The 13,806-nt window shown below is 43.6% G+C and overlaps 1 long non-coding RNA gene and 1 pseudogene across 1 annotated transcript; both read right to left on the bottom strand.

Moving 5' to 3' along the window:
• Positions 1 to 746: 746 nt before the first annotated feature.
• LOC116703004 (uncharacterized) lies at positions 747 to 2,471 on the bottom strand. Its single transcript, XR_004335305.1, has 3 exons — positions 2,445 to 2,471; positions 2,004 to 2,159; positions 747 to 834 (listed from the first exon to the last, which is right to left on the bottom strand). It is a non-coding gene; the product is annotated as an uncharacterized LOC116703004 (long non-coding RNA).
• A 2,947-nt stretch (positions 2,472 to 5,418) lies between these two features.
• On the bottom strand, positions 5,419 to 7,618 carry LOC116702277 (phenylethanolamine N-methyltransferase-like; annotated as a pseudogene).
• Between the last annotated feature and the right edge of the window lie 6,188 nt (positions 7,619 to 13,806).

The following is a 13,806-nucleotide window of genomic DNA, read 5'->3' as shown; positions in this document are numbered from 1 at the left end:
ACAGCGTTTTTCTGTGTTAATTCACTGATCAGAGGTGAATGACGTGTTTCCTCACCAAGGCTGGGGCCTTGTTCAGGTTCCTGATCCCAGCTTCTTCCATCAGTCTTTCAGCTCCGTCAACCGGCAGCATCGCCGTGATATCATCCAGCGGGGGACGCTCTCTTTTGGGATGCGTAACGCTATATTTGGGTCTTGCATCTACATTGGAGAAAGAATTCGAATAATACAAGCTGCGCTTTTTCACTTATCCTGGATATCTTTATTCTACTTTCGTGCAACAGGCCCAGGAGGGACTGCTAAAGAACAACAGTCTTACTCCCATATGGTTGTTTCCCTGTGGCGATGGACCAAAGGAGTATCCCATAACTGAAAGACAGACAGAGAGAGTTCATGTAGGTTATTATCCATATCATAACAATCACACCTGGTTGGTTGCTGGCTGGATTGTGTCCATCTGTTAATTAATGCTCATGTGAGAACGTGATATTAATGTCATATAGGAATCTGTGCATGAAGTCCTATTAGTATCCCTCCTACTGAAAACATTCCTTCCTGTAAAGGACTAAGGACTGATATATTAGATTCCTGTCAATACTGAACATGTGTTAGCATGGCAGCTGGAGTGATCCCGTCAGTTATTATTTATTATGATAAATTAATCACTTTTTGGAGTGCTGGTTCGATGCTTCATACCGTAGATATCAAGGATCTTTAGGTTCGTACGATGCATTAAAAGACTCTGTGGCATGTATGATAGCGTCCCTCCTACTGGTCCACTGTCCTTGGAAACCTGCGTGACGCTGCAAGAAATCGGGCAAGGCCAAAATCTGTAAGCTGCAGAGAGATTGCAAAGAGAGGAGGAGACAGAAGAGGTTCTTCATTTGAACGGGTGTGCAGAAGACAGACATGAAACCAGCTATGACCATGAAGGAGTCTTAATGAATGTTCATGACTGTGTGTAATAAGCTTTATGTTTAACATTTTGATATAATGAGCGTCATTATATTAACCCATCGCCAAATGAGTTGCTAGAAAGCTAATTATGACAACTCTCGGGCATTGAACCTAAGTGGGCAATGTTCAAAGCTTCCATTGCTGAAGCTGCAGGGGAGCTTTGGTCTCAAGGTCTTAGTATTCTCAGATTGAAGAGAAACAATGCTCACTTGGTCAACATGTGCTGTGGATTTGGAGAAGAAGTTTGACCAGATCTCCGGAGATACTGTGGGGGGCTGCAGGAGTAAAGGGTGGGGGGAATCCAATCATGTATGTATATAAAGAGCTTTTGCTGCGTCTTGGGTTGATCCTTTTCACAATCTGTTTGGATATTCCAGGATTCAGATGAGCGTGGGGGGGAGGGTTGCAGTTAGGTGAGCGGAGATAGCTGTTTTTGCAGATAATGTGTCCTGATGACATCGGTCTGTGACTCCAGCATCCACTGGATCTAGACCAATGGAACTAGGTTCATGTGTAGAGACCCTGGTGATGCTGAGTCCCTGTGTAGAGACCCTGGTGATGCTGAGGTCCATGTGTAGAGACCCTGGTGATAACAAGTTTGTGTGTAGAGACCCTGGTGATAAAAAGTTCGTGTGTAGAGACCCTGGTGATGCTGAGTCCATGTGTAGAGACCCTGGTGATGCTGAGTCCATGTGTAGAGACCCTGGTGATGCTGAGTCCATGTGTAGAGACCCTGGTGATACTTGGAGCAGCGTCTCATGTTGATGCTATCATAGTAGCGCCCCTAGCTCTCCCATTCAAAAGGCCATTTGATCCAAAAACGAGAATACGGTCTATCTTAAAAGTGTTTCCATCGCCAATATTTACTACTGCATATTATCAAGCTGCAACATGTAAGGGAAACCCATGTCTGCATCTTTTGGGTTCACAATATGTTTTTCAGGCTCCATTCAATCTCCAGACTAAATGGAGCCTGAAAACTGTGCAAACTATTGTAAAAGTATAAAGTAAACACGAGGCCTGGCCTCCCCTCAAAGCCTGGGACTCACCTTGGCATTGAGAGCGTCGTCCAGCAGCACGTTTTGGGGCTTCAGGTCCTGGTGGAGCACGGGTCGGGGCAGAGTGTGGAGGAAGTTTATACCCAGAGCCACTTGGTGAGCCAGTCTGAAGACCAGCGGCCAGGGTGGAGTTCCCCTCAATGCTTCCTAAGATGGTTTCAGATCCACAAAGTGGAGAATAGTGGAGATAGTGGAGACAGTCAGCTACACCCACACCTACACCACCATTCAAAGGTTTGGAATATGATGTTATATTTAAGTTTCTTTTTTGTTTATGACTATTAAAATAAAGCGGTTAACTTTGACAACAAATGTATTATGTATTTATTCTATACTTTGTATTGTAAATGCAGACTAACTTGTAGGTAAGTATTTTACAGAGTATTCCTACTCTAAGTAAAAGATATAAGTGGTTGTTCCAGCCCTGGTCACCTGTAGGGAGGCCAATGTCCTCTCTCCATGATCCATGACCACACAAGCTGTCTTGACCCACTGAGGGTACTCGACCCTTGAAGATCCCTCGGACGGCCATGAAATACGGGCTGGTGGCTTGATGCATCATCTTGATTCCACCAGAAAGACTCCTCAGTGTGTGGTGTGTGTTCTTTGCATTATGAGTAATCACACAACTTATGTAGTTATATACATGAAATCCTTTGTAAGCACTTACCCCTCGCCCTGAAGAAGCATTTAACGGCCACGTCACAGCCCCACGATGATGCCTAGCTTGTAGATTTGTCCAAAAGCCCCAGAACCAATCACCTTCCAGTCCCTGAGGCTGGAGTCTTCAACAAACTGTGCCATAGTCACTGGAGGAACAAATTATTGGTGTTATCAACCCGAGTCCAGGTTAGACTAGGGAAAGGTAAAACCGCAAGAGACAGCCACATTTGGGAGGCCGTTTGCTGACAGCATTTCAGAAGATATCCAATTGATAATGGCACTTTGTTTTCTCATTCATGCACCATAGTCAAAAGCAGCAATCCTGTGATTACGTTGCTCTAACGTGAAAAGCTTCGCTTCATAAATAAAGTGGCGCAACAGCTTCACTCTTAAAGGAGCACACCCTCAGTACATCAGGCTTTGTCCACACCTGCATTTTGTACATGGAAATATTGCGACTGTTCAAACACAGAGTTCCCTTTAACACCAGTTGGAGGGGATGGCAGAACCTTACATGTTGCCCACTGTTTTCCTGCTTATCAATCACAAAAACTGGCACATTTGGTTGCAGAAAGCTTTCCACATAGCCGCCACATGAATATATTGCCAAATTACTGCTGTCAGAATTGAAAGTGTTTCGACACAGCTTTAGATGTGTCCATTAAATTCAACACAGAGTTTAAGGTGTCTGATGTCTTCAAGAAGGGGCTTAGTATCTTACCAAGCCCACATGCTCCCTGTCGATTGAATTAAATAACAAGGGAGTGTGAGCTAGGGTGACTTGCAATCTGGGGTAAATTCTGTAGAGTGAAGTAAACAGTACCCATTTTAGGATTTTAGTTTTGGAGCTCAGAGGATTTTTGTCTCATCATAGTGACACTTTGCATTGGTCACTACTAAAAATACATTTGAGTGTCAAGTATTGCTACATACTGACAAGTGTCTGGTGCCAAAACCGCCTCATTGTCCCGGTTTCTGTACATTATCTACTGTGACCAATAATATTTTCGGATTGACAAGGTGGAATCCTTCTGAGGTGTGTATTCTATTCAAAGGAGTGGCTATGTCATCAAACATTTGTTTGGCACTTTCAAACGGTCCCATTAGTGGTAGCACAAGTTCACGGTCACGTGGTACATCCGTATTATGAACACTGATGAAAAAGAATTTGTAAAGTAGCACAGATGTTTCCACAAGTTCTTTAACCCACGTTACAGTCTTGTTACATCATTAGTGCTACATTTGATCCAGAGTACATTTTTGCCACAAACCAGGCTGCACTATCACTTAAAGAGTTTAAAACCCTCAGAAGGATCAGTAGGTTTTCCTCTAGTGTTGTGTAGATAGTCCCACATGTGGAGTCAGTAGTGTTGGGAAGGTTGAAGAGAAGGCTCAACAGCTCAGGTACTTGGTACTCTCTGGAAAGGTGCTTGGTAAATGAATTAATGCTGTCGTATGTCTTTGGACAACATCTTGGCTGCAACTAAGTGTTAACTCCAATCCCTCTGACAATGCATGCATTTCACAAAGGTGCCACATCAGTTTCTTATCTGTGTGAATCTTGACGGACATCTAGGACAACTGTACATTTTGTGTGTGTGATGGCAACAACTCACGGTGTGATAACTCTTGTTTTTGGTTTGAGCACATAACACATTATAACACATAAATACCTGGACACATTTTAGTTCTACAACAGATTTTTTGTTATTTGACAGTTTCTTTTGGGATAGACATATTTAACTTTGTCAATTTGGCATATTTCAGGTTCATTATCTAAGTTACATCCTGTGAATGATACCTTTTCTTTGTGAGATGCCAGTACCTGGGGAGCGTGCTGGGGGTGATGGCTGAGAGGCAAAGGGCCTCCAACTGCTTCAAGCTGTTTAAATGGAGAAGGGATAATTGGACTGCACCATGTTCCCCATATATGGGGTGGGCAGAGCATTTAATTTTCGAGTTGTGTTTTTTTTTTAGTACTTATAGTTATGATATTGAATACCTTATCCTTCCATATTAGGTAGCATTGGTTTTATTGGTTGAGTTACTATGGTTTGGCTCTTTATTGTGTTTGTTTACCCCCCTTTGTGTCAGAATGGCCGATCAGCCACCAGATCAGCTTTTCCCATGTCTCAGTCTGGGGGAGGTCTGCTCAGTTTGTGTAGGTCTTCTCGGTTATGTTACCTGACTGAAGGTCGCTTAGTTGACCTCTTTTATGGTCCCAGGATTTCTGTTTTTGAAAAAAAAAAATTGTTTTGTAAAAAAAACCTAAATTTTCTGAAAATGTACCAAACGATCCTCGTGCCTGCCATGAAAATCATTACTCTTAAAATAATGCAATTTTTTAGCTGTTTATCAAAATTTATACTGCTTCCAATTGTTTTTCATCTTCATTTATATATCAGAAAATACAAAACAACTTGCAACTATCATCAAAATGGAAGCGTTGCATTCTGGATGCTGTAGTTTTGTGTTTGACCTGCAGGGGCAATGTGGAATTACATTCTAAAACATCTCCTGGACCAAGGACGGAAGTGACACATCTCATAAAATGATTTTGTCTTTGCATTTTTTTCATTAAGAGCAGTTTGAAAACAATTTAAATGATTGGTGATCAGAATCAAAGCGACCTCACTTCCCACAAAAACCATTAGCATCATTTCTCATTGCTACACCTTGCGTTACCTCGGCTAAATATATTTTCATCTGAAAACTTATCATTTTCACTTTCACTTTAATAACCTTATCTATCCTCTTTTCTCACGTTTACTCCTTTATTGCCTAACAAAAACGTCCCAGGAATATCAGAACACAGCATCATGTCTTGAGGCACTCTGTAAACCTCAGCCTGATCAGGTGTAGCCGCTCTCCTTCAGACTAGCACAGACCTGGGCCGGACATGGGACCGTAGGGATCTTCACCCAGGCCCCGCCAGTAGAAGTCATTCCCAGAGTCCCGATGAGGAGGTGGCCCCGGGCCGCAGGAGCCTCCCGATGTGGCCCAGGGCCCTGGTGAAGGCAGCCAGGTCCGGGCGGCACTCTCCAGACAGTAGGCGGACGAGACAGTGGCCCCGGCTGAAGGAAGGACGTCCAGGGCCAGAGGCGAGGGGAGTGCACGTCAATGTGGACTATTCCACGATGACCTGACGTAGCTGGCAGCCTTCTCTGTCCATGCCGAGGACCTGTTAGAGCAAGGAATCACCAAATTAGACACAAACAGCTGTTGTAAATGGACACATATCTCTCTGCACTAGTTATGTAATTCATACTGTGGCTGACTCAGAAGAACTCTGTGTTGCATGATGGGATTTAGTTGCCTGTTCTATGGGCATATAGCTTAGGGAGAACAGTGAAGGTCTGTCGGTCACTCAGGTCCACCACTTTGGTCCTGATGGAAATATCTTAGCAAACTTTGCCATGGAATTTTGTAGCACCAGTCAGAAATCAAAATGTGGTCTAACTATCTGGTTTATGACCAAAAAATACTGTACAAGGAGACTCATGTTCAAAAAGAGGTCCAGAATAAAACTGAGATCTTTTAACCCTTAAAAGAAGATGACCAACTCATTTAAAAATATTGCATTATTTCTGATGACAATAGTTAATCATTGGGTCATTCGTAGTGAGTGAGAACGGAGTTAGGGATTGATCGTACGGTCGTCCAAGCGCAGACGGTGCTGCAGGAATGGGGCCAGTCATGCTGCGCCCCCCTCGTCCTGGAGCCAGCTCTCCGCTCTGTCTGTTGACCTCCAGGAAATCGTGAGGAGCACTTGTTGAAAACCTCACAGCGCTCATCACCTGGTAAAAGCTGGGACCCGAACCCACGTCCACCAGCAGCTCACCACGCACATCGCCTGGAGATGTAAGAGACGGAGAGGACGACTCTGAGAAAGAGCAACTGTTTTACCAAAACACCGGATTAATATGCAGCTTCTATTCAGAAATCTTAACAGAGTATGTCATTACTTAAATATCTTCCTAATGTTAAGAAATGAAAAATTTGAGGAAGAGTGCTTGGATTATAAAAGTTACAAAAAGGAGAGAAAGAACATGCAAATGTTTTACGTGAAAAGTTCAAAAGGTATCTGGTAGTAGCATCTTTAGGTCCAATCACACTTTGTCTTTATTATACTTCATTACCTAATTCAACAATTCATTAAAGTTAAAAATAATAATAAAGTCCTTTACACTGCTATGACTCCAGACAGTGAACATCTGTATTCTGGATCACTTGTGCTCCAGTCTGCTGAGATTATATCAGATTTCTGACAAAGAACTCAATCCAGATCACATTTTGGATGGCACACAATTCAAAATAAATAATTATTTGACATTTGATACAGCTGAACCTTTAATTCAGCGAACATGTTGGTATGTTCGTAAATCTGAGTTTTAGAAAAACAAAGATCTTTGGGTTTGAACAGTGTAGAGGACCCAGCTTAAATCTATATCAATAAAGGTATATTCACCGACTTTTGCATGTTTCAGAAAAATGAGTAAGAATAACGGAGAAGAAACAAAGTGTGTCTCCAAAAATGCAGAATATCTGACAGAGATCAGTGTTGAATCACATACACACTTATTATTGCAACCAATGACCTAGATTAATACAAAAGCAACATAAGAGATTATCACCATAATCATGCAATGTGTGCAACTCAATTTTAAAAGCTTTTTAACATAAACTGTTTTTGGAATGAAGTTGACAGACCCATCACCCCGTCTCCCTACCTTCAGTGAAAGCTCTGTGTAGGCATGCCAGTTTCCAAGGTTCAAGGCCGTCCTTTCTTTCAAAATCAGATATGCTGGACTGTAGTATTCTGCAGATACGCTCCAGATCAAATCCCTGGTAGCAGGCTGCCATGTCGCCACTCCATTCTCTGCTCCCTGTTCTTCATCTCCTGTTGTCCTGGTCACCTGTTTAGGGTCAGCCTTCAGGAGCATGTCTTATGTACCTGTATAATCTGGGTGTGTCTGTGTCTTCCCGGGGCTCCTCCCAGCTGGACGTCCCTTCACCTAGTTGTGTTTCGGGGGCCTCTCCCAGCTGGACGTGCCTGGGCCACCTCCCGAGGGACCCCCCCCAGGAGGCATCCTTACCAGATCCCGAACCACCTCAACTGGCTCCTTTCAACGCGAAGGAGCAGCGGCTCTGCTCCGAGCCTCCTGAGTTTCATGGCAGATATAGCGATTTGTTTTTTGGCCAGCGTTGCAGTCCAAGACGTAGCGGGCTTGCTCCAACCTAAGTCAAATTCCTTGTATGTGTCTTCATACCTGGCGATAAAAAGCTGATTCTGATTCTGATTTGTTCTGTTGTGTCCTGCCCGAGGTGCTGAGACATCAGATCAGGGGGGTACTTCAACACTAGACCTACTGATGGACTCCTCACATGGCTTTCAGGTCTCCAACCTATCAGATCTCCACAGTCATTCTAAGGGCCTTACATGTAAACAATTGGTCTCCATGTCACCATTTACTTTAATGATGTTGAGTGGCGAGGGAGAGATGGGGAGTTGCGAGTAGTAGCAAGGGAAAGGAAAGGTTTCTAATGTGACAGGCAATAGTGATGATTACAAAGTAAGAGGTGGTCGTACAGTGGCAAAGAGAAGCTGCATTTTGACTATTAATGAATTTGAAATATTAAGGAAATTTGAATCAAAAGAAATAAGATGATAGTCGAGAGAACGAAGGATCTACGGGTGGTTGTGCGCTGCGACTTCCAAAGATACATACATCGAGAGGTCAAACAGCAACCAGCCACACACAGATATTGTTTGTGTCTATAAACAAGCAACAGGCTGTCTTTGGATAGAATAGAAAAATGCCTTTTGTTGTCACTGTGTACTGTACAACGAGAGTAATAACTCCTTTTCCAGAGCCAACGCGTACAGTAGGTAAAAGGATGTAAAACAGGAATAAAATAAGTGGTGAGAGGGTTAAGGGCACAAGATAAATATGGTTTTAAAACAGTATGAAAGCAGTGTGGAGTAATGAAATTGCACAGTTTATCAATATTATCAAATTGAGATTCACATGAACATGGTTAAAGTACTCTGGCTACTGAAGAACACCTTAATACATATTTACTCTGGCTAATGATGAACGATATATTTCCTCCATTCAACGAGGCCCAAACGACACACCCCGATCATCCATCCTTCAGCATTTGGCCAGCAGCTGGTTAGCATTAGAACACGGGTTCTCGCTGAGGCCTTCTGGGAAAGCAACACTTAGGTTTTAGTTTGATCTCCCTACAAGGGAAACAGCTCTACATGTTATTCTTCACTTTACTCTACAAACAAAGTTTGAATGAGAAGGTGGTCCAAACCTTTGGCTGCTGTAATATAAACTGAACTAAAAGCAGACACTTGTCTAGAACTTCATTTAATATTTCTCAGAGGCGACACTGCTGGAGGCGTAGTCCCAGTGTTTTCCATGGTGGGGTCCTTGAGGGGGGGGGGGTCTCTGGGGGTCCTCAGAAAGCGAATAAAAGAATAAAAACAAAAGTACCACAAGACACAATGAAGGACTATTTGCTCATGGGTTCCTACACTTTTTGTAATTAACATCTAAAAGCTACACCTATAGATGGGTCCGGGTCTAGTGGTGTAAGCTAAGGTCCTCATGTGAAAAGGTTTTGGGAACCACAGATCAGGCCACTCTCTGCGGTTAGTAAATGTGTCTGTGAAACAGCAGGACAGTCGAGTGTCTCCGGTAGTTAACGTTCAACAGCGTGGTGCCAGAAGTCAAAGACACATAATGTCTCGGAGGATTTGGTCTTCAGCCGTAATGTCTAAACCTCCGAGGGGACTGATCACGAGCTGTCTAGTGTGAACGGAGGACAGAGAGGGAAGTAAACACTATACAAATACTTTCTGCTGTACGCAAGTAGATTTTTCAGTATTTTTGATTACTATTTTCTTTGTTTGAACTTCAATCTGTCACCTGCTGAAAACATTTATTTAGTTGGTTTTATTAATAGTACAGTTGCAAAATGGATTTTAACACAGTCTCTCCACTGTTAACCACGTCCCAGTGGACAGGACGGTGTTAACCACATGTCTAAGAATACATATGATCAATCATACAATCAACGTGGAAATATCATCAGCCGTCAATTAACTGCAATGAATGAGCTTATGGGTAGACACACCTAAAAAAGTTTAACATTAGATAGATTAGATTAGATTAGATTAGATTAGATTAGATTAGCTTAGATTAGATGAGACTTTATTCATCCCACAGCGGGGAAATTCCCTTTTTACAGCACATTTACTACAAAAAAAGCAAAACAAACACACAAGTAACACACACTAAAAACAGGTAAACAAAGGACAACGGCAGAAGGTAGACTGAAGTAAAGTGCAGTTGCATGTACAAGAAAAAACATGGCAGTGTAGAAGTGACGTTTAAATTGAAATTGATGTGTAATTAAAGTGATAAAGCAAAGCAGGTAACCATATATATTATATATATATATATTTATTTCACCTGTGACCTTAAATAATATTGAAAAAGTAAGTACTGGTAATGAAATATAATACAGATAAAGTTATCAGAGTGTGTGGACTCAACATTCTCAAACAGAGGAGTGGGGGGGGGGGGGGGGCTCGGTAGGCCTAGTCGGAGTCACAGTTGTGGCAGTGTGGAACTCTTTCCATCTGTGCGTCCTTGTGCCCAGCCTTAACAGGACCAGCACTGGAGCCAGACCCCCCTGGACCTGGAGAAGCTCTCAAGCACACATGCAGATCACTTTTCATCATAGGCGAGTGTCCGAATCTTCTGCTTCTCGGTGTTGGAGTTTTGTTGTTGCACAAATTCATTTTTTCTTTTAGTTGCAGACCTGCTTTCTTCAGACTGCAGTTGTTTTTTGCACAGGAGAATCTGGAAGACAGCGGTGTCCCTCTTCTCTGCCCTTTGTCCTCGGCTTCTCGGGCCAGCTTGGGTGTGGACGGATGGAAACCAGCTGAAGAAGTTGTGTCCGGGCGAGGAGGATGGTTCGGGCTCGGACACCACACGTGTGACAGGGGATGATGCTCTACGGAAATGGCGGATGCCGTCGTTGCCTCATTGGGGTGGCGTTGTAGAGGAAGATGGAACCTCTGGTGTCCCTGCTGGGGGCATTGGGCGGTCTGGGACTAAGGATGGTGCAAGTCACCGTCACTGAAATATCTCATTAAAAGGCCCAACCCAGTGGATACAAACATGCTGAATATTTGCCGGTGATACAGCACGGGGAATATCCCTCTTTCACCGTGCTGGAGGTCATAAATGGTCATTGTGGCTCCTGATCGCTTTCATCCAGCTGTCACAGCGTGGTATACCAGCCTCTTCAGGGCCCAGTACCCGCGATCCAAGGGCTGCAGCTTATGGAACAGTGGGGGGGGGAGGGAGGACTATGCCATGGCTCCGCAAAATCAATCCCCTCCCAGAAAAGGGGAGTCCGTTGTCCAGGATGTGCAGCACTTTTGACTCCAGTGAGGACTTGGTGTGAGTCTGGAAGTGCTTGAGGAAACCAGAAGTCCTCCCCTTGCATCCACCCAGTCACCATCTGCTCCAGGAGGTCCCTTGCTGGTAAAGAGGATGGACATTGGTTGGATGACTTTCCCAAGGCCTTCACTGTACAGGAAGTGTAATTAGTGTCCCCCGTGTGCAGAGGGGACTGCACCCACTTGCTTGCTCCCTTCTAGCCACAACTTTTTCAGGATTCTGTACTGTGGTCATTCCTGTATCGAAAAACTTTATGTATTTTAGTGCTTTTATTCGGAAGGCTTGTGTTGTGTGAGGCTGTGAGCCTCTGGAAGGTGTGTTTCTGAGGAGACGTAGATAACACAACTGAATTCATATCTAGTACTCGTCAGATTCTTATTAACCTGGAGTCCAGTCTCTGGCAATATAAATAAGATATTGTTTTTTTATATGTGTTATACATGTTTTAGGCCTAAGAGACATATCTAGACCCATTAACATATAGCCATGGCATATAAGAATAACTAATAAAGAATAATATAAAGAGTCTTTTCTCTGTCCACTGTGCCTGCCTCAGCTCTCTCTAGTAACATCGGTCTGGTTCAGAGAGCTTGTCATTCTAAGATCTTTTACTTTACTTTAAGTACTTCCAACTGTACTTTGTTACTCTATGAGTAAGAATTTAAATCAGTACTTCTACTTTTACCAGAGTATTTTAACCAATTATCTGTACTTCTACTTGATACTTTTGCCATCTCTGACGGAGATTATGCTCAGTAGAAGCCACAAATGTCTGAAATTAATTTTGAAGTTTATTCAGATTGTCATGGAGAAGAAATCAACTACACACACCCATCCCAAGCGGAACAGCGATGTCTCTGAGCTTTCTTCTACTAATGGAACCTGCAAATGATTCAGATAAAAATAGAGTAGACATACCTCCAGTGGTACCAGTCCCACTGATTTCTGATTGTTTCTTATATTCTTTGGTTTTATTCTTTTTTTTTTCAATTTGCTAAATGACAGTGGGCCCATCTGAAGCCACAGGTGGAAACCTCTAACTGCAGTCTGCTACAACAGACACCTGAACCACACAGCCACATCATCTGCACAACAACACATCACACACATCTCAAACAGGCTCAGAACAATCCTCACGAGTCACACACATGCTGACACACACACTGAGCACACACACACTGAGACACACACACTGAGTCACACACACTGAGTCACACACACTGTAAACACCACACTGAGACACCACCACTAGACACCACACTAAAACACTCACACTCAAACACAACACATTGAGACACACACACTTAAACACACACACTGAGCGCACACACTGAGACCACACACTTAAACACACACACTGAAAACACACACTCGAAACACACACACTGAAGACACAACTGAAAACACACGCACTGAGACACACACACTGAAACACACACACACTGGAGACACACATGATACACACACACTGAGACACACACACTGAAACACACCCACTGAGACACACACACTGAGAACACACAGAGATAACACTCCCTAAAAAGCACAAAACATCCCTATCAGGATCAAAGATGGCCGCCACTCAAAGTGACATCCAGCTCTGATTCCAGGAAGCAGTTAAATCCCAAACAGCTCATGAGGCCATCTATGGACTGATAGAAGTAGAAGCAGATGGTGGCAGCGTCCTCTGCTCTGATTGTCCCTCACCACGCTTACTGACCAATGAGAACCAGCAGCATCTCCTCTGTCCAATAACAAACCACTATTGATCCATGTGTTGATCCGGCTCTGTGGTGATGAAATGGGATAATGTGATGAGAAAAGGCCTCAGTAGTCCCCAGGTTCATCATGTTTTCAACTGCCTTCTTTAGTCTGAGCACAGTCCAACGACCAATAGGATTCAACTGACCCTGCTATGACTCAGAGAGAAGCAGCCAATCAGAGGACAGCTGGATACTTGGCTTTTCCAGGAGAATGATTGAGGAGTGAATGAGTGATGATGTGCGATGATGATTGACTGCTGCTCTCAGGTTTCCTCTCCAGATGAAGGTGTGGACTCTGCTTGAGTCAGTGTGAGGACAGAGAGGAGGGGGGTCCCTCCCCTAACCCCGTCTGGTGGGGACCAGACGCCAGACAAAGTCTCAGAGGTAGAGGACCATCTTACCTGTCCACCCCACGCCCACTCACCTCCTCTCATCATCTTCACCACTCAAGCTCTGTGTGTGTTGTGTTTCCAGCCCCAGAGAGAAGCACGGAACCTGGGACCTGGACCTGGACTGGACAAACACGTTTAATTCAATATATGATGACAGATTGCAGAGGGCAGTAATTAGTATTAATTCAGGTGAATCCTCCGTGTTGCTTGTATGGTGGTGACCGTTAACGTCAGGTGATATTGGAGATTTTTGATAAGTTGATTTCCTATTTCAGAACTGCCATAATGTTCATATTGTAATAACATAATACTAGGATCCCAGCATCCTTTGCACTATGCTCCACATTACATACTTTTATGGGGATGCCGGGCTCTAACGTTAGTCTTTACTCTATGTTGTGTACAACAGAGTGTACAACTAAGACAGAACAGCTGTTCCAGATGCACAAAGATGAACTCAACAAAGCTGTCTATGAAGTGCTGGAGAAAC

The sequence above is a fragment of the Etheostoma spectabile genome, chromosome 15, assembly GCF_008692095.1.
Source record: "Etheostoma spectabile isolate EspeVRDwgs_2016 chromosome 15, UIUC_Espe_1.0, whole genome shotgun sequence".
In the NCBI taxonomy this organism is placed as follows: domain Eukaryota; kingdom Metazoa; phylum Chordata; class Actinopteri; order Perciformes; family Percidae; genus Etheostoma; species Etheostoma spectabile.
Note: the sequence above shows the minus strand (reverse complement) of the source record. Positions and strands in the feature narration are given on the sequence as shown.